Source organism: Sminthopsis crassicaudata, chromosome 1 (assembly GCF_048593235.1).
Source record: "Sminthopsis crassicaudata isolate SCR6 chromosome 1, ASM4859323v1, whole genome shotgun sequence".
NCBI classification, from domain to species: Eukaryota; Metazoa; Chordata; class Mammalia; order Dasyuromorphia; family Dasyuridae; genus Sminthopsis; species Sminthopsis crassicaudata.
Window position 1 is genome coordinate 253,034,031 of NC_133617.1, and position 8,923 is coordinate 253,042,953.

At 37.7% G+C, this 8,923-nt stretch overlaps 1 long non-coding RNA gene across 1 annotated transcript in view; it reads left to right on the plus strand.

Annotated features, from left to right (window-relative positions):
* The first annotated feature begins 62 nt into the window (after positions 1 to 62).
* Positions 63 to 8,923, plus strand: part of LOC141553824 (uncharacterized) — a 124,898-nt gene continuing 116,037 nt past the window's right edge. The window contains exons 1-2 of the long non-coding RNA XR_012485665.1: positions 63 to 87; positions 2,845 to 2,934. This is a non-coding gene — a long non-coding RNA (uncharacterized LOC141553824). The remainder of the gene's footprint in view (positions 88 to 2,844; positions 2,935 to 8,923) is intronic.

Consider the following 8,923-nt stretch of genomic DNA (forward strand, 5'->3'; position numbering starts at 1 on the left):
GACCAGCCTGCTATTGGTTCACAAGAAGATAAGTGTCTAGAGGGTCTGGAGAAATCCCTCCCTGACTTCAGAGTGAGAAGCTGTCAGGTGCGCATAAATTATTCTTGTTCCGAATCTTGTGCCTTCACTATTCCGCCCCTTCCCCCGCTTTAAAAAATCTTTTTGTTGCCTCTATCCATTCATTTCTCTCTCTCCTCTCTCTCTCTCTCTCTCTCTCTCTCTCTCTCTCTCTCTCTCTCTCTCTCTCTCTCTCTCTCTCTCTCTCTCTCTCTCTCTCTCTCTCTCTCTCTCTCTCTCTCTCTCTCTCTCTCTCTCTCTCTCTCTCTCTCTCTCTCTCTCTCTCTCTCTCTCTCTCTCTCTCTCTCTCTCTCTCTCTCTCTCTCTCCTTTTTCCTTCCTCCCTCCTTTATTACCCCTTCTCTCCCTCCCTCACCTTCCTCCCCCCTCGCTCCCCCTCTCTCTCATCTATTCATTTTTTCTCTTTGTGTTTGTCTGAGTCTCTATCACTGTCTTCTGTCTCTGCCTCTCTGTCTTTTCCCAAGTCTTTTTTGGGCCCTGTAATTGGTAAGGACATAGATAGAATGCTCAATTTCAAATACGGACACAAAATTAGCTACAATTGCCTAGCCTGTACTAATTTACTAAATTTATTCTGGTACCTTTATACAACATAACTTGTAGATATGTGCCCTTTCTTCCTACCTGGGATGACATATGGGGGAATTCTGTAAACTTTTTAATTCTCTAGAATCTCTGTCTGCAACTTTAAAGTTTGGTCACTGATTTACTCAGTCTTGGCAGCATTTGCAAAGGCAGGAATTGAGTCTAGCTTTTCTTGACTACATTTTGCCCACTAAACTGATGAAGATGTACATGAATTTCAGAGATGTTGAGATTTATGTCTGACCTCAATCTTTGTTGTTTACAGTTTAGGCTTGAGATTCAACTCAGAAACAGTAAGGGAAGTGTTTGTGTTCAGATGTATGATTAGACTAGATGATCTAAAAACGACTTGGCTTAAGTTTGCTTCCCAGACTTAGAGACATTGAGCAAATCACTTTGTTCTCAAGTCCCTCATTTCCTCATAAAACAGTCATTAAAAATCATTAAGTAAACACTTATTAAGTGCCTACCCTGTTCTAGGTTCTAAGCATTAGGAACTCAAAAAGATGTAAAATAAAATGGTGTCTGCTCTCAAGGAGCTAACAAACTAATGAGAAAGACACCAAGCAAACAAATATGTACAAAAATATTTACAGGATAAATGTGAAATAAGAGAGGAGAGACAGTAGAGTTTCAAGAGTTTATAAAAGGTTTCCTGTAGAAGACTGGATTTTAATCCAATAGGTAGAAATGAGAACAGACAGTATTTCAGGCATGGCAGGGGGAGGAGGAGAGCCAGAGAAAAGACTTAGAGCCAAGAGATTGAATGTTTTGCTTTTGAAACAGTAATGAATGAACTGACTTAAATTCATTGAATTGAGAAGAGCATATGACAGGGAGTAAAGTTTGAAAAGGCAAAATATGTAGAATATTAATTTATGAATGCCAAATAGGATTTTGTATTTGATGACTTTTTTGTTTTCCCTGAAGTAGGGGAGTATCATGGCCAAACCTACCCTTAAGTAGACTGACTTTGGTAGATGAACTGAGGATACATTGGGGGGGGACTTTTAAGAGGGAGACCTAACAACAGGCTACTGCAATAGTCTAGGCAAGGAGTGATGAAAACTTACATCAGAGCAGTAGTAGTAGTGTCAAAAGATAAAAATAGGATACTGAGAGACGTTGCAAAAGAGAAATTGATAGACCATAGAACAATTTGGATATAGGGTATAAGAGAGAGAGCAACTAAAGAGTCAAAGATGCCATCTAAATTGTTATCCTTGAAGACTGGGAGCATAGAATTACCCTTGACAGTATATAAAGAAGGTAGGATGGGCAAAAGTTTAGGGGGAAAATGAGTATGATTTTTATGAGTTGAGATGTCTACTAGACATCTTAGTTAGACATGTCTAAAAGACAGTTGGAGATGTGAGATTTTTGGTCAAGAGTTTGGAACAGTATACAAAGCTATGGGAGTTTATTAGATCAACAAGTGAATTAGGAGATAGAAGAAAAGAAGGTCTAGGACAGAACTGTGAGGGACACCTGCAGTTAAAAAGTATGATCTCAATGAGGATACAGCAAGGGATGCTGAGGAGTGGCCAGATAGATCAGAGGAGTACTAGAAAGACTGGGGACCTAAAAACTTAGACAAAAGAGAGTGTCATGTAAGAGAGTGATCAACATTGTCAAAAGCTGCAAGGGTAAAAGAGAATGAAGATTGAGAAAAGTCTACTGGGTTTAATAACTAATATTATTGTTAACTTTGAAGAGAACAATTTTAGTGGAATGAGATCAGAAGTTGGAATGTAAGGACATAAGAAGAGAATGAGTGAAGTCACCTGTTGTAGATGAATATTTTTCAAGGAATTTAGCCACAAAGGCCAGAGGCAATATAAAATGAGAATTAATGGGGATAGAAGGATCCAGGGAGGGGTTTTTTGAGCATGTGGAAGATGCACATGTTTGAGGTAATAGAGGAGCCATAATACAAAGAGAAACTAATAAGTGATAAGAGTGGGAATGACAGAAGGAGCTTTCCAAAGAATCCTGAAGTACCACACAAGAAAAAAAGCACACATGGTCAGATGATTGCTCCTATTCTATTTCTCCTTTTCTCTGGAAGGCTGATGATTAGGCAGGAAATGGCCCTACAGGAGATGGAAGTCAAATATGCACAGCAGGAATAGAAAGTGCCATTTACTACTAACTTTCTTTTTGTTCTTTTCTCAAGAGACAGGTGCAACAGAAGATGGAACAGCAAAGGGGAAGTTTGTTCTACACTGGGAAGGGGCTCCATATTGCAATTGAATCAGGCTGAAGGCAGGAGGTGGGAATTGTCTGGTGTTGTGCAAATGGAAGTTGACTAACTCCTTATCACCTTCTTTGAGGGGGATTCATGCAGCAGGTATTAGGGGGTAGAAGATTGAAGGTGGTTAGCCAGAAGAGGTCTGGTTCATCTTCTTTCAGCTCTCTAGCTCTGGATTTGTGGATATAGGATTCTTCCAACTGTAATTTTCTGTGTTTCTCACTTGCTTCTCTTCTAAAAGGAGTGAAATATTCTTAAGACTTTCTGGGATGTTGCCTTTTATGATTTTCTATGTTGCCAAGATAAAGGCTGGAACTATAAGACTCCTAAAAGAAGTGGTTTCCATCTAGCTAAGAGAAGCTATGCATAGTAGAAGTGGAATAATGGAAGGAAGTCACTGGTCAAAAAAGCAAAGGAACATAAAAATCACAGAAAGAGTCAGACATAGTCTTATATGTTGTAAAATGAAGCCCAACTTTGTATTTATGGAAAGAGACTAGTATAATTGATTTTCTACTTTTTCTAAATATAATCTCTGGCAGCAAACAAAGCAGTTTTCTCAAATATGAAATTTGAGAATAATTGCTGGTCTTTTCATCTATGCATTGGCAAAATTCTCTTTAGGATAATTATATAATGGATATGTAGTGCTGACAACAAAGATAAGATTCAATTTCTTTTGGGAAGATATGAAAAGAGCCTCAGAAATCTACTACAAGCACCTTATTTTCATATATGAGTAAACTGATGGCTAGAGGAGTTAAGTGTTTTTATCCAAAGCCCTGACAACCTTACAGTGAGGACTATTAAAATAGTTGGTTGGTTTCTCTGACTTAAATTTGTTCCAAGTGTAGTCTATTTTCCACTCAGCTGTCAAATTGATCATTAAGTACAAGTGACTATGCCGCAAGTCTCTTCAATTAGCTCTAATGACTCCTCTAGGATCAAGTATAAAATCTCTGGCTTTTAAAGCTCTTCATAAAGTGCCCCCCACCTACTTTTTAAAAAAAGCCTTTTTAGTTTTCTCAAACCTTAGTTTTTCTATTTACTCTGCAATCTAGGGATACTGGTACCCTTGCTGTTTATAGAATAAAACATCCTTTCTCCTCATTCTACTCAATTTCACTGTGTGTCTTATACCTGAAACTCTCTTCTTCCTATTCTGTTTTCTGTACTGTCTTGACTTCTATAAGTCTCAGGTAAAAAAGCCTATCTTTTGTAAGAAACCTTTTCCAGTCCTCTTTAATCTTAATGACTTCTGAAAGTAACTGCAATTTAACTAATGTACATTTCTTATTTGTACATGCTTATTTGAATATTGTCTGATCCATTAGAATGTAAATTCCTTGAAAGCAAGGATTATTTTTTTTTCCTTTCTTTGAATTCCCATACCTTAACACAGTGCCTGGCATAGAGTAGGCACTTAAAGTTATTGACTGATTCCCTCATATCAGGGATCTTTCATATAATAAAAACTTAATTAATGTCTGTGTTAGCACTATACCATTATGCCTTTTTGGTTTGGTGCCAAAATACAATCTAGTAGGAGAGAAGATTCATGGAACTTTGAAATCTGCAATAAATGCTTTATGGCATAAATATTCTGAATCACTTACTCCAAAGATAAAAAGTTGTCTTCATTTTTCAGTTTAAGGTGCAAGTTGAATGAATTGATGACTGCCAGGTAATGTTTTCTTCTACCAGATCAGATGTAGCTAAGTAAGTACAGGGATGGCTAAATGTTCAGCTCAATACCTAAGTTTCTGCAAATACTTTGTAATATTAAATGATACCAAGAATAAGTGAAAGATGCATCAGCAGCTTATTTGAATATTATTTCTTTATGTCACCTTGGCTGTTAAATTCTTAATGGAGATAGGTGGTAGAGGAAAAGGACCGCAAAAGCAACATGATTTCACTCCATTTTCATAGAAATCTTTACAAAGTTGATCCTTTCTTCATTTCAGAAAATTAGGAGCTGAAAGGATTGTTTTAAATGTTCCTAAAAAGCCCACAAGCCCCACCTGTCTCCAGCTAGTGTCTCTTAAGTAGCACCTAGCAAAGCATTCAGAACATGTAGGTTGTCAAGTCTTAGTGGTAGGCAAGTCTGCACTAGTGGTTAGTACATTTATGTGGTGTCCACATATCTTGAAAAACATTCTGCATACTTATCTTGTTGGGAGCACCCACAGGATGAGGTAATGAGTTCTTATTTCACAAGTTTTAGGCTCAGGACCAATCACCTGTGTTCATTTGAAGTGGAAAATATGATATGAACTTGAGAATAAAATGGTTGTCTGATGGCAGCAATAATTAATTATTGAGAAATTTTTGTGAGTGTGTGTGTATGTGTAAAACAGATAAAACCATACCCTTTGCTATGCATAATTTTCTGTTTTAAACACTGAGGAAAAATATCTACTATGAGTTAATGTATGAAAGTTTTCTTTAGAACCCTTTCAGTTGTAGCACTGACCTCACCTGATGCTTGGGAGATCTTTTTCTCATTCTGTAATAACACAGGGAGAACCTTATATATCTGTGGCACATTTCTTCAATATAGTAATAAACATAATGATTTCATAAAGCCCTTGTGCAAATTTCACACACAAATTTCAATAGGTCCAATCAACAGGTATTTATTAAGCACTTACTATATATGCTAGATACTTTGGTAATCATTGGGAATGTAAAATGAGCAAAAAGTTTCTGCCCTCAAAGAAAGAACTTACATTATTATGTGGGTAGAAAAAACAAAAAGAAACTGAAAAGGGGCTATGGTACCAATGTAAAGCCATGATAGAAAAAATGTACAGAGTTAGGAGTGCAGTGGCAAGAGGAATGAGCATTTCATTAAAACTGATTAAAACTGTTCTAGAAAAAAACTAGCCAGTCAGAGGAAGAGATCACAGGGTACTTTCAGAATGGGGTATCCATGGTTAGAGTCAGGGTGTTGTAGCATTATACAATTTTTAGTTTTATCTGCATTATTAACATTTCTCCATCATTTTCTTAAGTCTAGGCATCATCAACACAATAAATGAAGCTTTGTTTTGATGATTTCTAAGGTATAGATGATCATTTCTGAAAATTTAACAATTGACTTTCATGGGCCAGTTCAAACTGGCTGTAGTACACTTGTGAGGAGAGTGAATTTGTAGGGTAATGATTTTCCTATGGGATGATTGTAATAAAGTTGTTTAGAGTTGCGATGATAGAAACAATCTGTAAGGAATATTTAAAGACAAATTGGATTGATTTATATTTGATAGGGATTCAGTGCTGTTAGCTCTTGGCAGAATTGTAAGGAGGGCAGAGGGATGGCATTGTGATTTCAAGTACTGAAATTTGGTGAATGCTAACAGCATTAGCATTTCTTTTCAACATAAGCACAATTGAACTTAGCACCTGATTAGCACCTAAACAGAGAGTGACCAGGTAGATTCTTTCTTTTCCCCAATGTTCATTTCCACTGGCATTGCAGTTAAATCTCTTTCTTGGCCTAGATACACCCTATCTCTTCCCACTCAGGTGACTATTATGGGCATTTGTTTTTCTGTTAAAGGTGAAGGTTAATATCCAAAGATCTCTGGCTACAAACTAAATTTGCTTTCTAAAAAGTTTATTTGAGGGCTCATTTTGTATTGCTTGACCTGGCTCTAGGTCAAAATTTTTGGCTCTAGGAATAACTACAGGTATCTAACATGTCACAATAGATCTTTTCCCATTCCATTTATCAGGGGATGTGAAATGAATACATCAAATTCAGTTGTGTAGTGTACTTACCCTAAGACAAAACATAGATACTTTTAATGTCATTTAATTTTTTTCTTTAATATATATAACCTAAGTTATTCAGGTTTCAAAGTACACTAAAGCTTTTGACAAAGATGTGAGGCCAAAAATTGTTTTAGGAGGAGAATGCCATAGGGAATGATGGAATAGTAGGAGCTCATAATCACTTAAAAAAATTAAAGAGCTATATATTTTGGAGGTAAAACAGGATTGATGAAGAAGTTATGACTATAATGAACTGAAGATAATGAGGAACCCTAATATGGAGGGAGATTAATCTTTTTTACATTATTTTTCTGATTGAATAGTAAACTTGCTAAGATCAGGAACAACATATTATTCAATATAGCTCCAAACATTGAATGTTACATATAGCAATATAGAACTATAGACTTACAGTTGGTAGTAGGGCAGGAATCTTTTCCATTGCTCTTATTTTATCATAAAAAATAAAATAAACCTGAGGCACACACAGTAAAGAAAAGTAACTTGTTAAGGGACACATAGTAATCTACAGAGCTTGGGGTCAAATCTGGAGGCTTTGATCCAGAGATTCTAAATACAATACTCTATTATATCATACTGCCTCACATAGTAGGCATGTAGTAAATATTTGCTGGAGTCCTTCCTTCTTTAGTATGACTCTACCCCTATAGGTATGGACCTGGTGCTTTTTATATGACATATGCACAAGAGCAATTGTTTATAATGAACTGATGGATGATGGTTTTCCCCAAAGTTTCCATAAAAGCAAAATATTTTTGAATGCTGGAGCCTACTGGGAGGAAGTCATTATATCAATATAACATATTATTAGATCCACTAAAGTGGAGATTAAGACTATATTGTACTTAAATTTTTTATTTGAGGAAAACTCCCATTTATTCTAAAAATTAATTGGAATCATGCCATGACAAACATTTTAGGATTGACTTTTTAGCAGATCAAATGATATTTTCAATAGAGTAATCTTTATGTATGGAAGAATGTTTATAATATGACATCATGCTCTTACTCTAGGCATATTACAAATCTCTTCTGACAGTTGTGCTAATAGGAAATTAAAATATTTGTTATCTATATGATTATAGTTAATTTAAGCTCAATTTTACTAATATCATTCAATAAGTAAGGCATCTAACAGATATAAAACTCTTGGAAGTTTACTGGCAAATTGGGTGGCTGAGCAGGAGAAGGTTGATCTACATTAATAGATAGTAATTCATATAATCTGATCAGTCCATCCCACTAACTTGAAATGCATTCCTTTCCATCTCTGATTTGAGCTCTAAAGAAAAAGAAGAGTTCTAAAAGCATGGCAATAAATTTAGAAGTCATTAGCTTATCTTGGAAGAGATAGCTTATTGAAACCAGGCAGAATTGCATATGCCATTTTTTCTTTCCCTTCCCTCCCTCCTTCCCTCCTCCCTTCCCTTCCCTCCTCCCTTCCTTCCCTCCTCCCCTCCTCTCTCCCCTCCTCTCTCCCCTCCTCCCTTCCCTCCTCTCTCCCCTCCTCCCTTCCCTCTTCCCTTCCCTCCTTCCTTCCCTCTTCCCCCTCCTCTCTCCCCTCCTTCCTTCCCTCCTTCCTTCCTTCCTTCCTTCCTTCCTTCCTTCCTTCCTTCCTTCCTTCCTTCCTTCCTTCCTTCCTTCCTTCCTTCCTTCCTTCCTTCCTTCCTTCCTTCCCTCCTTCCTTCCTTCCTTCCCTCCTTCCTTCCTTCCCTCCTTCCTTCCTTCCTTCCTTCCCTCCTTCCTTCCTTCCCTCCTTCCTTCCTTCCCTCTTTCCCTCCTTCCCTCCTTCCTTCCTTCCTTCCTTCCCTCCTTCCTTCCTTCCCTCTTTCCCTCCTTTCCTCCTTCCTTCCTTCCCTCCTTCCTTCCTTCCTTCCCTCCTTCCTTCCTTCCCTCCTTCCTTCCTTCCTTCCCTCCTTCCCTCCTTCCTTCCTTCCTTCCCTCCTTCCTTCCTTCCATTCCCTCCTTCCCTCCTTCCTTCCTTCCTTCCCTCCTTCCTTCCTTCCTTCCCTCCTTCCGTCCCTCCTTCCTTCCGTCCCTCCTTCCTTCCTTCCTTCCTTCCTTCCTTCCTTCCTTCCTTCCTTCCTTCTTTCCTTCCTTTCTTCCTTCCTTCCTTCCTTCCTTCCTTCCTTCCTTCCTTCCTTCCTTCCTTCCTTCCCTCCTTCCTTCCTTCCTTCCCTCCTTCCTTCCTTCCCTCCTTCCTTCCTTC